We start from the raw sequence: 18,908 nt of genomic DNA on the forward strand, positions 1-18,908 counted from the left end.
ACAGGAAAACATAGTGATTGGGTTGGAAAGCACATTGCAAGGGCAGCTTGTGTGACTTTGGGTTGAGAAAAAGGGCCCTGAGTGCGCCACCACTTTGGGGAAGAGTGAGGGGAAGGAGGATGGTGGCGTTGATGATAGCAGATAATGAAGAGTTACGTGGAGTGTAGACACACACACACTCGTGCACACACACACACACACACACACACGCACACAAGGAGGTTAGTCATAAGCTGTAAAAAGAGATGACGGAGTGACTGAGAGGGGTTAGGATTGGGTCTGAAATTAGTTCTTGACTGCCTCAAGTACCTCTGCACTCAGCTACATTATCATCTCTGGTTGCCTTTCCTCATGCCTGCCCTTCTGGGAGGTCTCCAAAGGCTTGCTCCTCTAGTTCTTCCGTGAATGTCAAGATGTTGAATTGAAAGTCCTGAAGATTTAAAGCAAAGTGTTAAGTTTAGAAGGCCCCTAATGAGAGAACCAGCTCATTTCATGCCATTGATTTGAATGTCACAAAGCAGTCCGACTTCCCGAGTATTATGTCTTTTGTCACAGAGGTGACTTGGCTTTTGATGACAGAATTACCGCGGACCATCTAATATAATTAATATTCCAGCAGCTGGATCTCACAATAAATTTGTAGATTGTTTTGGTTGAATATATCATCATATAATAATTAGGGAAATTCCTTAAATGTTAGTTATTTTTATTGTATTGTCTCTTTCCTTGTTGACTGGAAAAACAATCTAGGGTCAAGTCAGTTTTATTTGTAGGCAATCAATTTACACCAAGTGTTATCCCAAGGCACCTGACATATTGAGCAACAACCACATTCCTCATTCATTATATATACAGAATGTGTGTGTAAAAAAACACAACTAAAGCCCTAAATTGGCAAGCACTTGGGCATGGAGATGAGGAAATACTCCCTCAAAGTTCGAAACCTTGAAAAGAACCCAGGCTCTGTTTGGCGACCGACTTCCTTGGCCAGTTGTTTTGCGATGAATAGACAAAGTAAATAGAAAAAGGACAGAGAGGTTCTGTGACCAGGGACGGATGAGCAACCAATAGGCATAAAAACAACATGATTAGCCCATGGTGACATCAACGACAAACCTGGATAACTGCCGTTAGTCCAAAGTCAACAACTATAGATGCCAGAATAGTGAGTTAGAGGTTTCAATCACAACTTTGGCTTTTCTGTGCAGACTCTAAAATGTCTGTACCTTTGAATGTGTGTGAATGGTTTTTTTTCTTGTTTGTGCCCTGCTATTAGCTGTCTCACCCACGACCATGAACAGTATAACTCATTGAAACTCTGTACTGGAAGAAAACCACAAATAATGTACAGTTAGAGATGTAAAAATAGTTCAACTTTGTGATTAAAAAAATACCTCAATCTAAGACGAGTGTCAAAAAGTGTCAATGAGTCCTTATCAGGCCCTGATAGAAACTTGCCAAGATAACTATCTCACTATTACATGACCAACTTTGATCCACGACAGATTGAGTCCTTATGTGACTTATTCATCAAATCCTCCTGTGTCAATCTTGACGTCAGTTTGGCTTTCAGGTTAAAAAGAAGTGGGCTCGACTATTTTCATGACTCCAGCATACCAAGAGATGAAAAGTGACTGAGATGAAAAATTAGGGCCAAGAAGACTGTTGAAAAGGGATGTCAGAAACGTTTTTAAGCCATCATAATTGACTCACTGGAGGGCTGGGCTCTGGTGGCACCAAAGTCCTTCAGAAGTCAATGTTCCCTGAATCTGTCGTCAAGGGTGAATACATGTTTTTAGATTTCATAAATAAATATTTTATTCAAAAGTCAATTGTGTGCATGTAGTGGAAGACAGTCCTTTCATGTCACTAGCTCACTGGGAAAAATAGAGGCGACTAAAGGCTATTCGAAGGAGTGGGAGAGAAAACTTTCTTTTTGAATGATGACTTAAAAGGTAGGACTACTGTATTTGCTGATTTGATCACTGGGAGTGATGGTCAAGTTTGGATTGACGCTTGACAACAATTAGTGGCCATCTTTAAGCTGTGTCAGGCATTCCTTTATGACAAAGGCAGACTCAACCTCTCAACAGATTCTATCTGCACACATCAACTCACTTAGATAGGAAAGATAACATGAGAAAATGTCAATTCTTCAAGTCAAGAAGCCTGTGAAAGTAATATTCTATACAGTAATTAAAAAAAAGTAAACTCAAGTAAACTCAACGAGACAGGCACTCAATATAGAAAACACCTCCACTAAGGAATCATGGTTAAAAAAAGACCTTCAGATAGTTTAGTTGAATAAAAATATCAGCAAACATCAAATGGACAACCCACTCCTTAAAGTCAACTAATTGGAATAAAATGAAACTGAAGAAAATTTTGGAAAGTTCCCTTACACATTTGTGTACTTTGAATCAAACACAGAAAAATGGATTACAAGGCAAATAATGGAGAGTTTGCCTACATATTTGTGGAGTTCCCGTTTACGAACACAGCCGTATTCCATTGCAAAGAAATTTACTCGTACTCTACCCAAACTGATTGACTCAGGAAGCTGTGGTAACAGAAGTTAGTTTTGGCAGAAACAATTGAGTGTCGATTAAGCATCATCTTTCAGACATGTGACGAAGTCTGGAACTGTACCGGTATTTATCAAGCACACTCCAAGTGTAAATGCAGGCTGCCGGCTGAGCTGACACAGTTATTAGCCGGAACATTATAGGCTTGCTCCTTGTCTGAAGGCAGAAGCTAATGTTCCGCTACACAGCGCAGAGGTTGATGACGTAACTATCATGTGACTACTACATGCTGCACGACTATCTTCATTTTCTTCACCCGAAGACAAAACTTACAACATTTGATAAGCAGCAAACAAACAAACAAAAAAGACATTAACTGATCATCCATCTTAAGACCTTTGGAAGAGATTGTTAACTTTTGAATGGGATGGCGCAGAAGTCTGTGCCTGAGTATTGTCATTGAGGACATGACATTGTTCAATCTGGCTTCTTACAACTGAAACGGTCTGGTCGTTACAATAAATTAATTTTATTTAACGACAATGCATGTCTTCATACCCGAGTCACACGTGGCATGTGAAAGCTGCCAAGTACCACAACATTCCCCTCTACAATAAATGTGAACCGATACATTTCCCTACGAGTGAAAGCCACGTGTTGGGTAGATTCCAGGCCACATTACCTGGGAATGTTCAGGTAAATTATTTCTGAAAGCAGCTTGAGAGTCATCAGGTATATTGCACCCCTCCAAGAGGATTCACACACTGTACGGTAGGCTAGAGTAGAGGGGCAGTTTGCTATGATTCATAATCAAAATGTGATATATAATCATTCAAAGAAAAGCGTTTTAAAGTAGAGAAATGCGTTAGCTGCATTGGTAAGCTGATAAATATAATAACATTTTAAATGATTTTAAATGTACACCAAAATAAAGGTACCCTGCCCGTATATATAAACACACATGTCCTGTTATTACATGGAGAACCTATTGACGTGTATTGCAATATAGCACCCTTGAAGAACTGTTGTCAACCAGTCGTAGTTAACCAACATTTTTGTATATCAACTGCAAAATACATACCACCCATTTCTTTCCTGTTAATGTACAAGTTGAAAAGGGGCGGTGGCATGCCCTCTGTATTCAAGAGAAAATCAAACGATATGCCAATAATATGTGTGAAATATAAATGTTCATAGTAATGTCTTCAGCAGCTAAAAAGACATTTAGGCAATAATTGAAATGCAGCATAAAATTGCCCTTGCAAATAACCACGAGCCATTACATGAACAATACCTGACATTCTTCTAGGGCGCGCACACACGTAAAAGTGGAGGAGACCTCTAAGGCTTGCACAATAGCACATTTCTCCATAACATTTAAAACTGGTGAATTATCATTTGATCGGATTGACAGTCAAAAAAGTTTTTCATTATATTATTAAGAATAGTGCAAAAAGTACACAAGGAACATGAGCCACATGTAGTGTAAAAAGAGAAATGAAAATAATAGAGTGGAATATCACGACAGAACACTAATCATATTTACAAACTATATTACGTTTTCCCATCGTGTTTGCCTTGCTGAGGATTGGCTACCATGTAATTGTCATTGTAAGCAGTCCGGGCTTATGGGAAAATTTAACTGCAGTGATATACAGTAAGACGACTGGTAGGATTATTATTACTTTATTATGAGCCAGTATATGTTTATTAAAACAATTTGTCATGCAGAACAGTAGTGGGGAATGGAAACATTAAATTGTGCTCCACCGTGGCCGTAGAAATGAGTTACAATAAAATTAATGGTGGGGAGGCCCGCGCTGACACCAGACTGCTTCGTAATAACCCGCTGCTTCGTTTCATTTGCCGATCATTTCCTGTTGGGCCCTCTCCATTAAACATACATGCAGGGGATTATTGAAATAGCCCTGTGACAGTCATTGTATTGTGCGTGTGCATGTGTGCACGAGTGCAAGAGAGAGAGAGAGAGAAAGAGAATGTTTTTTCCGAATGGCGATAACACGTTTGTGCTGCAAAGAGCATGAGGACAAAACAGTGTGGCGCTCAGGTCTGAGGAGTAGACGTCATTTCCCTGAGTGCCTAGGAGGAGGGAGCCATGCTACTTTGTCGGCTCTGGCTAATTGACTTTGAAGCAAAAGCCAGAAGGATACAGCGGAAGTTAGGGCAATGACTTAAGTGCATTTACTTTGAACGGTGTCCTTTATTCCCCTTGCAGGTTGCTGTTTGGGATAATGTACAGAGTGGTACCATGACGTAGTGAGTATTGTTTGTCACTGTGACCTCGTGTCCGTTGTTAAAAAGCCAGTGTTAAATTTCATTACATTTAAATGAAATGATTAGAGCTTTACATGGTGCGGAGACTATAATTAGCCACACAACTTGCAATATGACTGACTGTAACAAAGTTATATTTCATATCATATGGAAATCTCCTATTTAAACAGTCGCACAAAACTTGTTCCCCTGGATTCCATTATAGTTATAAATATATATATAACCCTAACCCTTGAGATTACAATGTTTGCTCATCTACTGCAGCAACACATGGGGTAGATAATTATTTATTTAATGTTCACAAATATCCTGGTTTATGCACACAATTTTCTCCAAATAATTGCTTCGGTGCTTTGACGAATTGTCTCTGTATCGACACAGAAGGCTGAGTTGTGCTTTTCCTGCACGCCACATACTACAGGTAGCTTTATTGTTTGGCTCACTGATAGTCGATCAAATATAAATTAAACTAACTAAAAGTTAGCCATGCTTTAAATTGGGAGGAAAATATGAAAGCACAAAACACTGTCAGAGAAAACTAGACCAAAAAGTCTGTTATCGCTATTATATGTACATTTCATACGGTAGATGACCCCCCCCCCCCCCCTTAAGAGACATTAAAGATTGCTGCAAATCTTCCATATTTGAGGAAGTGTAAATGTACATTATTGTTTAATGGTCACAGAATAAACATTCTATCATCACTCCAGTATGTGCTGTTGGCAACCTAGTATGACTTGCTTGTTTTTTTTTTTGCACTCAAATTTGGAAATTATTTTAAAGGTGGAAAATTATGACTCAAATACATATATGACAATACAGGCTAACAGATAAGTTTATAATGGATAAATATAAAAAAACACCAAACATGCTGAACACAATCCCTGTGGTATATATGCTCTTGATTTTTATACACAACAGCAAACCTAATACACTTGAACTACAACTACTTATATGAATATTTAAAAAATATATTTCATTCCTATTTTGGACATAGTTATTTGGACAAAATGACTGTGGAAAAAAAAGTGCCTGCGATCAATTGGACAATTAGTTTTTAAGTGCTTATTCTTCGGCTCTGCTGCCGACCCTTGCACCCCCACCGCCATACAAAGCCTCTTATGACTACATTAATGCAACTAATTACCATGTCAATCACAAGTAATGCTTATTAATTGGCCTCTAGAAAAAAAGGACAATTTCAAACAGTAAGTAGTGCCTCTAAAAGCCAGCTGAAAGGCTGACTGGAAAGGTGATGGAGAGAAAGAGAGAGAGAGAGTGAAATGTTTCAGCCCCACTGCTGGCATTAGTCCGTCTGCTGTCCAGATGTCTCCCACAGGTGACAGCTGCAATAGCCTAACAAGCAAATTAATCACGGAGCTTTTGTGGCGCTTCATTTTGGACAAACTCATTTCGTTTCATAAAAGACTTCATCTCGTGTGAAAAATGACAAATTGCAGCCGTAGAGCGATGCGGATGGCCGGGTGGCCGGCTCTCATTTCTGCACTGTGCCTGCAAGGTACTGAAGAACAGAGGCTGGGAGATAGAGTAAAGGGAGAACTGGGCCCGAACCCGCCAGTCAGTAATGAAGCCTAGCACTGCCCCCGCGGGCACAAGTTCTGAGCAGCCTCACAGGTGGCATGGACTGATTAAAACCCAGCTTGGTTGTAAAAACCAGGCTTTGAATCTCCAGCCTGTCATTCTTTGTCTCGAAATTGCAATATGATGGACGTTTTGTGAGCCTAGCCTGACATGGGTTTGGTAGTAGGGAATTTTCTTGGGATAGAAATTCCAGCCTTTTTCCTACATCTTATGTGCAGGTGTTCAATTAAGCTGTTGCCATACAATATATTAGATTGCTTGTATGTTAACTGATACATTTGACACACCTGCTATATAATAGTTAGTTTTACAGGGTTATAGGTCAAATGAGCTGTTTGTAAAAGCTCAATGGGGTAAAAAAAAAGAAGTTGCAAGTTCATTGAAAGACTAAAACTATTGCTAGAAGTCAATGAGCTAAAATCTGTGTATTTTCATTGCCTTTTTTTGGTTTGTTTGTGTGACAGTAATATACTAGTAGGAACCAATACCAACAAGAAGAGGAAAAAGTAGTCCAAGGATAATGTTTCTCTAATTTAAGTTAACTAGCAATGTCAGTACCAACATATTGAATCATTATCTTATCAAAAATGAGGTTTGAGATTTTGTTTTAGAGACACAAAATCAATTTAATGAGACTGATATGGATGGATGAGTCATAAACTTGTGGGCCTTTGACACACGCTGCTGTAAAGACAACTTTTCCGTAAATGGAATCTCCTCAGAAAGTCATTTCAGGTGAGGCAAAAATCTCAAATCATGCAGGGTAATAAATGGAAGACTCATTCCAATTGATGACCAGCCAGATTAATTTATTGATCGACTGGGTTGAATTGAATTCCACAAATGCTTTTACCGGACAAACCTGGAATGTACCATTTGTGGCTGTGTAATACTTTTGCCCTCGTAACCTTCATTACATTTCAAACCAACCTACGGTAAATTGAAAAGGCACAATGGCCACACTCAACCCACAAATTAAAGTTTGGGGATTTAAGTGCTTCAGAAACCCATTAATATAAAGCAGTGATAAATCCTTGAAAGCTTTTCAACAAAAACTGTAATTATCATTGTCAGGAGAAAAGAAAGGAAAGGAACACGGGGAAGAGAGAGGATTACACTCTTCACAACAGAGGAATGTTCTCTGTTTATTTCACCTCATTTGTTGAAAGACATTCTGGAGTGACAGATGTCAGAAACACTATATTGTAGCATAATTATCTACTTCTTTCTATTCTACTGGCACATATTGTATTCTACCTTCTATTCAAATTTTTACTTGACATGCTCTGATTGTGCAGAAATTCATTGTTCCTCTCTTGAATGTTTGGCCATGGGATATAGCGGAGCCCTTTTACTTAACGGATTAACAAAAGCGGGATTTATGACAATAAAGATACATTTGTCAGTGCCGAGAAAAAGTTTTTGTCTTTCAAACTTTCTTGCCACCTCACACCTTTTGCAATTCAGTGACAATTGGGAACGTTTTGAAAACATTTCTCTTATCGCCTTGTTTTCAAGTTCTTTCCATTAAAGCACATTGGTCTTCGACACTGGGAGGTTGACAGTTTTCTTTCTTTCGTGGTTACGTTGAGGTAGCACATCAGAGTAATTAAAAAGATTTCAGGGAGACGTGTTTTTTGCAAGCTGCACACAAGAGATCTTGGGACACGTTTACAACAGAGTACAAAGTAAATTCAAAAGGAACTGCCTTATTTGTTCAAGGAAGAACCATTTGAACAAATTATACCATGACAAGCCAACTTGGAGGCAACGTGGGAAATAGAGAGTTTTCAAAGGCAACGGTCATTTAAGACAGGATGGCACGATTGCAAACGACTGTGTGTATCACCCCGGAGACCTTTGATGCCCCACAGATGCAATGCCAGCCCACTGGCACAGATACGAGCAACCTCTGAGCCTTCTGCATTGGTCCACTGGCAGATATGCTGTTATCGAGGCAGGCAACAGTAAAAAAAGATAAAGAAGCCTTACGCTTTGTCAGAGGTGAGTTCTTGGCACACATGATTGCCTCTAATGACAGACATGAAGTGTTTGCCAGCACTTTTGAAGCATATGCAATCCCATCAAAAGTAGTGATTTACTGAAGCTAAATGCTTTAAATAATCTCTATGATTAAAGTGTGAAAGTGTAGCGTTCGCCCACTTGTACGTGCAGGCAGTGTGAGTCCATTTCTCCCTCAGTGGTAAGGACAAACACTTGCTGACGTCATCTTTAAGATCAACTGGGTTCTTTTTACTTCCCAATTCTCCGTGTTGCTGGTGATGTCATAAAAGTGTGCAATGTTTCTCTGCCTGTTTGTTAAGACCATGTGCAGGGTATCTGGGAGATCTAAATCATTTTTTTTTTGGTCAAGAGAAAGTTAACAACAGCAGGCAAACGATTTTAAGCAATCATGTTTGTCTGATTAACATAACTACGTGCCAAGACATTTTTCATGCAACAATGGTGTTGCCATACTCAAAATTCATACCAGGCTTCAAAGAGTGGATTTTTTCCAGGTACCAAAATTGGTTGTTTTATAACAGGCTCTCAGGAAGATTGCTCAGTTTTGAAGCCAGCCTCGAGTGGCGATTTATGGTACTGCAGGTTTTGAAAACCCTTCCAAGGATTCATTTCCTTACCCCTATGGTTGGCCCTTGGTTCTGTTCCTACATGAGTGGACTTTCTTTAAGTATATTTCTTTTCCTGTCAGAATTGTCAGCTTGAGAGCTTCTTCATTAACGTGAAAGTGTCATTTTAGGTGAACTAAAAATGCTTGTGTTTGACAACTATTAGGAAGTGGACTGCTACTTAGTACTGCAAAATATAGACATTTACAAAACACCCATACACACACTAACATCCTTGGACACCCCCACCACACCTCCCCGGAGGGTCTGGGAGCTAATTAGCTGCGAAAGCATTTATTTATCACAGATAAACTGTCAAACAATCTTGCTGGCACATTCCCAATGGAAATAGGAACTACTCATTAGTTTGTTCAATTAAGCTTTCTTTTTCCACTTCCCATATCCCCACAGGAGAACACATGTTTTGGTAAAGTGTGAAAAGTTAATTCACTTAAAATGACTTTCCATGTTCACTGGGAGAAAGGTGGAAGCCTTTGCCGTCTGCATTCTATCTGTCTAGGATAGAATTAGACTAAAACAAAATTCTACTCCACATTAATTTGAGCACACCTATCAAGAGAGTAGGAATAATGTGTAGAATTTGTGATGAGATATTTTATATTTGCAAACGGAAAAAAATGGTTGATGTTTCTGATGGATTCCCTTGTGTTTGCCATGTTTTGTAAAGGCTTTTTAACATATGAAATTTGTACGCTTTGGGGTGTGTTGCACAAATCAAGACCCTTGCCAGGCCCCAGACAGTGTGCGTAGATGGGGCAGGCACATCTATAGTTCAATAATTGTTTTAAAATTGAAGAAATTTAATAATTCCACACATTTACTCCTCATATTCTACATTAATGGCAACATTGGCAGATTAACATATTGGCTACCATTGAGAGAGCTGGTCATCAAATCCATTTTGACTGAGAGAGGATGACAGGGAGAGACCAGTGGCTGCTGTCCCATTCAAAAGGGATTGGATGTCCCACACCATCAATGGCACTTAAATATTACCATTCATAGCCATTCTTTCCAGTTTAAATAAATTGGAAGTCTAACTCTCTCAATGGCAGACAACACATTTGTGGCAATTCACACTTAAATTACTGACAAAAGTGCTCTAATGCGATGTTGTGGAATTTTATTGTGACATAGGCAGACAACTTCTGAACTCTGCAGATGTGTGTGTAGATGTCAGATCTGTTGAATACCTTATAAACATTAGTAACATCAATATTATAGTTTTTTTAAATTGTTTCACTGGCTGGATTTATTTTGGGAAAGAAAGTGGGTGCCTTCAGTAAATAATAGAAACAGTCAAATAACACCAGCTTGCAATAAATCCAGAAATTGATAATATTAGGCACTTTAACACTGGCATAGCTACTTGTGAGGAATGTTGAGGTCTAACACGACGTGTAATGTTCTTAGTTTTCTCTTTTCATTGGGTAGTTGTAGTCACCTTTGTCTCCATTATAAAGGTGTCCTCGTAATGTTCTACCTGATCTTGTAATTAGATTAAAAGATTATGGCAAAAAAAAGATTCAATGACACGTTGCACATTTTTCAGCCTCATTAAATCATTAAAAGCAAATTACGTGTAGGCACCGTTGGTATTTGAATGTCAGCAGCATAATAGATTTGTTGAAGAAACATTAAAGTTGTTTGAATCTCCCATTTAAGGTCAAAGCCTCATCACAGGTAAAGGTTATGGAATTTTCTAGCCATTCCACTGTTTCTCTATGAACATTGAGCAATACAAAAGCATGGCATTCAATACAAACTGGGGGCAAAAATTTTGTGTCGGGCCTGTAAACGTGCTAGACTTGTACAGGTGATGTTCACCTTGCTCATGACTGAGCATTCCCAGAAGACGATATCACCAAGACGCTCGGAAGAGAAGATTTGGCCAAGTCCATCCCACTAATTCCCTCACTGCGCATCCATATTTCATTCGGCCTCGGCTCTAATGAAAGTCATGGCAACTTACCCACCATGGGAGCCTCTAACTGCACACATCCAAGAGAGAAAAATCACAAATAAGGACAGTGGCCTTCACGCAAAACCGTGAGAAGGAATGAGGCCTAAAAATGTGGGTGGGAAAGGAAAAGTGGGGGTGTTCGAGCTGGCAAGGCCATCTGCCTTGAAAAGCTTGGCTCTCTCCCATCCCTACTTTCCCTCCCTCCTCCTCTGCCTGTTTATCCCAATGCCCTTCAGAAGACATTAGCACAGGTCTCATCCTGTTATCTTCCGCTGGCTTGAATATGCTCAGATTTTAAGTAGCATTTGCTGTGTTGAGTTTGGCATCCATATCCCTGGGAAGCAAACATAACATCCCCACTAAAAGGCTGCTGGGGCGCAGGGATGGGAGATACCTGCATATGGATTGCATTTACACAGCATCCCACCGCAGCCACCTCCTCCTCCTGGACACAATGCTGCATTAGAGGGAAGAGCACTAAAGCGTGCTCAAAATTATGGAAAGGCAGAGTACCTCAATTTTGCAATTTGTCTTGAGTGTCTTGTCCGTCCTGCACAATATGAAGCTCTGTAATGTTGTTTCGATAATGTCGACTAAGGATGTAAAGAAAAAAAATCAACAATTTCATCAAGACCATTACTGCATCAGCAATTGATTACATGTAGAGAATTTTATTAAGAAAGAGCTCAGTAATGTGATTGAAGTATCTCTCTCCACGACAAATACTTTCTGATTCTAGGTCAGTTTCATTCGGCCTTCACGTTGAGCAAATGCTGAGAGACACGCATTGTGATGCCAGGAAATAAAGTCTCTTGCTGTGTGAATTCTAAGAATAATCCATTCACACTAATGATGTTGTATGTCATTTTTCTTCTTCTTGGCCTAATAGCAGCATTGTTGTGCGACAGATGGTGCAATTAAGAAAGAAAATGTGTTGCTTGTTTCTCATCGCAGCCAAAACTTTGTTATTATAGACAATACTGGAATTTTCTGAGGTAAGATTGCAAACAAGGCGCAGTAATGATACCCCGAAATCACCAAAAAAAGACTGACAACGATGTCCAATCAGATTGCTCTGATGTATGTATGTAATTTGTAGCGGGCAAGCACAACCACATAAATATTGGAACACCACAACATTTGTTTTTAGCAGCAGTGTACAAGCATTCATGATAACACACAGACCCCAGTTTGCTTTTGGGTGTGAATATCGTGATAGATGGCGCGAATACTTAGCAAGACTTAAAAAGGGCAAAAAAATTGACAGAATCTCGCAGTGCCCTATGCTTTAGTAGCCTAAATAGTGCAAAACATATGCTGTATGACATTTTCACATTTATGGGGAAAAAGATGGTGTCAGAAGATTGCTATGCTGCATTAACAAAGCAGCATTTTCCGTTCTTGGCATTTCGTCTGGGCACATGCAATTTCAGTTCTGAATAATGATTTGGAAGGCGCAATGCCAACTTAATTAGTGACAAAGAAACTATGATTCATCTCTGGACATCATTGTAAGTGGATGAGGTCCAGGTCTTGCAGGATATAGTAAAGTAGCTCATTAGACATGCACCATACTGACTGTAGAGCCTAACTGATTAATGGTGCCAATCAATACATTAATGTAAATTATGCTGTTCTTATTGAAATACTTATTTTTAAATACTAATTTGATCAAACATGCAAAATGACACAAACGCAAAATCTATTGACAGATAGACAGACAGAGACCATGTTAAGTACATATATTTCTTAGATAATCAAGAAACACAAACATTGCAAAGTCATGTCAGGAGTGTTTAAAGTAAAGCTACAAAACATACAAGCACAAAACTATAATGGAAAGGCGGCCATTCAATTAGCAGATAAAAGCATTCTTTCCATCCCTTAATCAATATACAGCAATTCATCATTTTGCCAGATAGCAAAAGAATGAACTGAAATTATTTAAAGTTCTTCTTAATTACTTTTGGTGCCTAAAGCAGTTTGCCGCAGCAGCGCGGCCCCTCAGAAGAAAGTTTACAGCCACTCGGTGCCATTAGCGACTTCTAATTTAAGTACTTATCTGCCAAGTCTAAAGCAATGCTTTATGAAGCATCTCAGGCCTTATGTACACCTCCAATGTGATCACATGGGTAAATATTTCTGTCAAAGCTCATTGTCGAAATTAAAAAAAAGCTGTGGGTGTGCATTTTTGTGAGCATAATCAAATTCTCCAGATCACAATGGGACATTTATGGAGGGTTTTATGACCTTAATTATCTTTGCTGATTACTGTATCAACTTTTAGTGGTTCATTGTATTTCCAGTGTGCATCAGCTGAGCTGGACAAATGCCTTTATGACACATAACAATGAGCTCAAATTACAACTTTGTTGGATGCAATGCACCTCTTGTATGGGGATCCCAGACTAATTCACTGGGTTCAACGAAATGGGACGTTTCTTTTTATTTTTTTATATTCAATTCATGAGGGCAATGAATGTGGAAGTGCTGAGTTACTAAAGTATCCTAAAAATGTTGCTTAGATGCCGAAAAAATAATTCGAAAAAATCTTTTCAATGCACCTTAAAATGGTTCATCTGTGCTTTTTTATCATCAGATTCGAAATGTTGATTGCTTATGAAGAGCTCTTAAAAACGCTGAAAAGTGAAATAACAGCTTTCATTTCAAGTACATTATACATTTTTATACACAAATACTCAAACATACAAAAAGAGAACTAGATGATAATTGTGAAATAATTGTATTGTCCTGTTTTTCACCATACCAGTTTTCCAGATTGTTTGGCAGTGGCATAAAATGCCACAGTATGAGCTACTTTAATGAATTTTGAAAAAACAATGAATTAAAAAGAAAACACTTTTGTTTGACCTTTTCTATTTTAGACCTGTCCTTATCTCGGCAGCATAATTCTACATAATAGAAAACAATAATAGACATATCCCTCTTAAATCTTACACTGAACAGTAAACATTTCTGAACATATCCGAAGTGTAATTTCTAAGGTTATTATTGAAGCGTTCGCTTATATATGGTAAGGTCAAGATAAACAACCTTCAGTCTGTGTACATTTATTTACATTTATTAAGTAAGGAATTCAACATTTACAGTATTGTTCAGACAAGTGTCCCTTGAGTCAAGGACCTAGCAGCATACATCCTTTGACAAAACTGTTAATGTTCTGCAAACACTGTGCAAATTGCAGAAACCGGTCCAAAGTGTGGGCAGAAAACACTTCTGGTACTTAGAACCAGCGATGGAACAAATTTGGTCAAATTGGTAAAGTGCCCAAAGGAAGGAGGGAGATGTTCCACAGAAAACCAATTCCAAGCTTGGGTGAGCTCAGGATTGTTTGGAAACTCTCCAACCTGGGAGCCTGCATAGGATTGTGTGTCAGGCAGAGACTGTTAAATAAGATTAGAATAAAGAGCAGGAGAGCGGCATAGGTAGTGTTGAACAGCTCGCTGACAGTAAGATCGGGAGGAACCCCGTTTTGAAAATGTTAACCGAGGTGCTATGTAAACTCGCTGGACAGTCACAGTAAACAAGACCCACTCTTAGTTGATCACAAACTGTATTTCATGCTATTTAGTCCTCACCCCACCTATAGACTAACAGTGATCCCCGACCACTTCCAAAAATTTAGGAAGAAATAACCTAACACAGCAAAACAAAACAAAAGAATTACGGGTGTAACCTGCCCACTGCACATAGTTGGCTGGGATGGGCTCTAGCTTCTGGAGTCTAGCACCTCTGCCTGCTCATTGAGGTTAAGCGGCATGGTAGATGAAAAAAAAAAAGGAATGTCATATTTCTGCTGTGTAACATGAGATTAAAACTTTAATGAAAGCCAAGGTTTCCAGGAAGTAAACACAATCGCTGTCAGCAGACATTTACGAATACAAGAACTGTTTCAGCCAATCAAATGGGTATTTAAGGCAATATGCCGTTCATCAGAATTTCACGCACAATTCCTAGGCTATTGTGACGCTTTGCAACTTATAACTTTAAAAAAAGACTCGTCGTTAAAACTATCTATATAAGAAAATTCATCGGACGTTTTATTTTATCTATGAACAGTGTCATTTTCTGTGTTTAAACATTACTTTTTCATTTGCCATATAAATTTGTGATTTGCATATTTAGATTCCATGAGAAAGCATCTTTCAAATGAAGGTCATTTTTACTTGCATCTCGTCTGCTCTTTCATAAGGAATGCGACTTTTGAATGCACGGTGTATAGTCTGAGCATCAATTCATAACTATATTCCATATGACAGGACTTCTTGACTCATGTGCTTCTGTCAGTTCATCTTCCACGATTAATCACACAGTGAGAATAATTCACCAAGGGACATACTCACTTTCAGTGTCAATATTGGACTTTGAATGGTTTAATGGTAATATTCATGAAGATAATGTGTGTCAAGGACTTGATCTATTCCCATTTTACGATCCAAAATGGCTAAACTATATCATACCTCTTTTAATATGTCACATGTATCCTTCAAATTAATTCAAAAGCATGACATAAGTAGCCTATCAAATCCTATGTTTCAAACTAACTGCATGCGCTCACAAATGCTACTTATGTAGAACTTGTTTTAAATAGGAACTTGGATATTTCCTCGCCAACATTCTTTAGCTGGTGCATAATTGATGAAGTTGTGCCTGGTTGCAATAATCTGGTTGGAAAACAGCTTCCTGTCTCCATATTTACTAATTTAATATGGACATTAGCATTCATTTGTGCTGAATATTTCGCCAAGATCAACTTAATATTTCCAGTGGCCATTTTCAACTTCCATGTGCTGCCATGATAAATTGCTCCACACAAACAAAGTTCAGTGGTCAGTTATTATTATTTTCATTATTGCCAACATAGCCGCATGAAACCATTAAATATAAATATATAAATCATTATTAACTATATGGCGGTGCCTGGCAATATCCTAAGCCCGGAAAAGGTGCACAGTGGCCGGGCAACGGGGGTGCTGGGGCAGACCCTCCACAATTAGAAGGCCACTTTTCTATGCTTCATCATGAACTTTGTGCGATTTGACCGAGACAGATGGGATAGGTAAATCAAGGCGCTGAGTGGAGTGCGCTGCTGACAGCACATTAAAGCCTCTCTCATTGAACTGTCACAAGTGCACAGTGAAAGGAAAGTTTGATCATTCCGAGCTGCTGTCCTGTCAGACATCCTTAAAAGCAAATGGGGCCTAAGTGCTGCGGCGCTGCGAGATGACAGTTGTTACTGGTGCATTGGACACTCTAGCCGCCACCCTGCTACAGGACAATGAGGTGAGAAGGGCTCCGGCAGCGTTTCTCGCCTTGCACCCTTACGGTAAAAGCATGTGACAAAATGTCACTCTTGCACATCATCATTTGCATCATTAAGGAGCAGACCATCACTTTTATGCTGCTAGTGCAGAAAGGTTATTATTTTGGGCAAAGAGTCTCCAAGGTGGACTATACCTTATTCTTATGATGCATAATAACGAATGTTATCATAGTTATACATACGTGGATAAACGTTACATGCAAAGAAATGTCAACATCATCATAAACTGAAGTTAATAAAAAAAACAGGTTTATCAGCATATAGCTCGACTCCAATTTTGCTTTTTTAATGATATTACGGTTATTCTTAGTGCCATTATTAAATCCACAATGGTCACAGAAAAGTATACTGTGCCTACTGTGAAACAAGGAGTCTCGCTGGGCTGCTTTGCTCCAATTGGGACAAGGTAAGATGAAATTTGTACTGCTTATATTGGACGTTTCGTGAAAGTAACATCCTCCCATTGGCTAATCGTCTCAGGGGGCCATTTGGAGTCAGGCCTAGCTTTTTAGCTGGTCATCTATCAAACAAACAACATTAAATAAAAGAGCAATAATGACTGTGTCTTTGGTATGTGCTGTGTCTTTTATATAGATGGGTGTATGATTGTGAACGCTCAAGAATGACATGAAGTTATAAAATGTTCAGGGATGATGCCTGCCCTTCGGTAGTTTTATGAAATAGTCACAACAGGGTAAATGTGGGCAATGTGTTAAAATGTAAACAACATGCAATTCTAGAGGAGGCCTTGAACAACTCATGCCTGAGATTTAATCCGTTCTATCCGCTGTCAGGCTTGAATTGTCACTTTCCACATGCTTTAAGCCGCCCCCTTCGCTGACCTTTAACCCATCTCTCACATACAATTATAAATGTTACTTTGGCAAATCAGTATCGCAGCATGACGTTAGTGTGCATGTATTTGCTAGAAAAGATATGAAATCCATCCAAAATTACTTGGATTTCTACATAAATTGCTCTCATGTAAAATCTGATTATACATTTATTTATACAAGGAGGGGTTCAAACCAGTCTTCAACGAAATTGTTAGTAGTCTGTACGGTTATTAGCCAGCATTAGGCAACTCTTCCCAAGTAAAATAAAAACTTTTCAAGTTTTTGGACTTTCCGTTTTACAAACACATCCAAAAGCAACACATTGATTGCACTAAAGGTTGACCAAGTCCCCTCTGTGGTTATTCTTATTAGCCTTGGGGTTTTTAGAGTGTTCAACAAGCCTACCAAGCATGTTTTTGGGATTTGGGAGAAAACAGGAGTACCTGGAGAAAACCCACGCAGGAAGGTCACAACCCACCAGAGATTCAACCCTCGATTTTAGAACTGTGAGGCGGAGGTGCCGCCTTCAATAAAAACATTATAAGATAATTACTTGTGTGCACTACGGCTGAGTGGCAACCAGTCTAGGGTGTAGTCTGCCCACACAACCCTTAAGAGGATGCGCGGTACGGAAGATGAATGAATGAAAAAGATAATTACTTATTTTGTAGTATGATGCCCTGGATGAAGATTATATCCCATTTTATGATGGGTTTATGCAGATATAAACATAACTTCAAAAGGCTTCATAAACCTTTCTTGCAACTGCATATTTGTACGTGTTGAATACAAAGATCCAAATATGTGCTGTATGCGTGTAAGTACACGCATACAGTAAACTGTTTATTCAACAGAACTCAGTTTCCTTGTATATTAAGTGATTTTTATAGGCTTTTGTTTCTTTTTTTCTTTTTTTTGTCAATAGTGAATTGAATACACCTAACATGAGTGCGCAATCATCAAATTGATGCTACCTGATGAAAGTGTCCTTGTGCTGACCATGTAATGCCCATGGGTAGAAGAGATGAGATCAATTGTAATCATACTCATTTCGCAAAAATCCAGTCATCATCCCATTTGATGTTGCGTGTATCAATTGAGACAATTCCCAGGAAAACGGTATTTTTATGCATAAAACTGTACATAATAGAAAAGACATTCTGGGAGATTCATGTGAAACTATTATATGAAGAAAAAACAGATCTATAAAAACTAATAAATAAATGACTAGTGTTATCGTAACTATGAACACACTTAATTACTTTGGATTGTGTATATGGAATATCACTTATATTAGTTTAAAATTGGCAACCCTAAACCTCTAGCGGCTTTTTTACTCTTAACTTTTACTATATATTATAGTACATTGCGGTGAAACAAAAAAGGCACGTAGGTTAAACGTCACAGGAACTGAATTTGGCATCCTGGTGAAGTTGCAACAGTCATCAGAGGTGAACATGTAAACAGCTGCATGCAAACGAATGGCGATTGAAGTGCGTCCACAAACGCTTGTAGTTGGGTGAACCATATCAATATGAGCATGAGTACTGCAATTGTAAGTTCCAACCAAAGAAGAGAATTAATTTTGGACTTTTTGTGCAGGCAGTCTAATATTCCTAGAAATGTTTGCAATAGTCTATTTGAAATGAACAAAGATTTAAGTTCTTTTTCTGGAATGGCTTCTGAAGAAAC

General features: G+C 38.7%; 1 protein-coding gene across 25 annotated transcripts in view; it reads right to left on the minus strand.

Annotated features, from left to right (window-relative positions):
• The window catches only part of LOC144090757 (uncharacterized), a 151,258-nt gene that overhangs the window by 61,014 nt on the left and 71,336 nt on the right, over nt 1–18,908 (minus strand). For 14 of the 25 annotated variants that reach the window (XR_013305522.1, XR_013305527.1, XR_013305526.1 and 11 more), the window contains 3 exons: nt 11,550–11,629; nt 11,431–11,481; nt 310–430 (listed from right to left, as the gene is read on the minus strand). The exons of 8 other annotated variants lie outside the window; for them this stretch is intronic. The gene's annotated coding sequence lies outside the window, so the exon portion shown is untranslated. Of the gene's footprint in view, nt 1–309; nt 431–11,430; nt 11,482–11,549; nt 11,630–18,908 lie in introns of those variants that run through there. 3 more of the 25 variants (XR_013305525.1, XM_077622576.1, XM_077622679.1) reach the window with 2 other exon arrangements.

Source organism: Stigmatopora argus, chromosome 2 (assembly GCF_051989625.1).
Source record: "Stigmatopora argus isolate UIUO_Sarg chromosome 2, RoL_Sarg_1.0, whole genome shotgun sequence".
Taxonomy (NCBI): domain Eukaryota; kingdom Metazoa; phylum Chordata; class Actinopteri; order Syngnathiformes; family Syngnathidae; genus Stigmatopora; species Stigmatopora argus.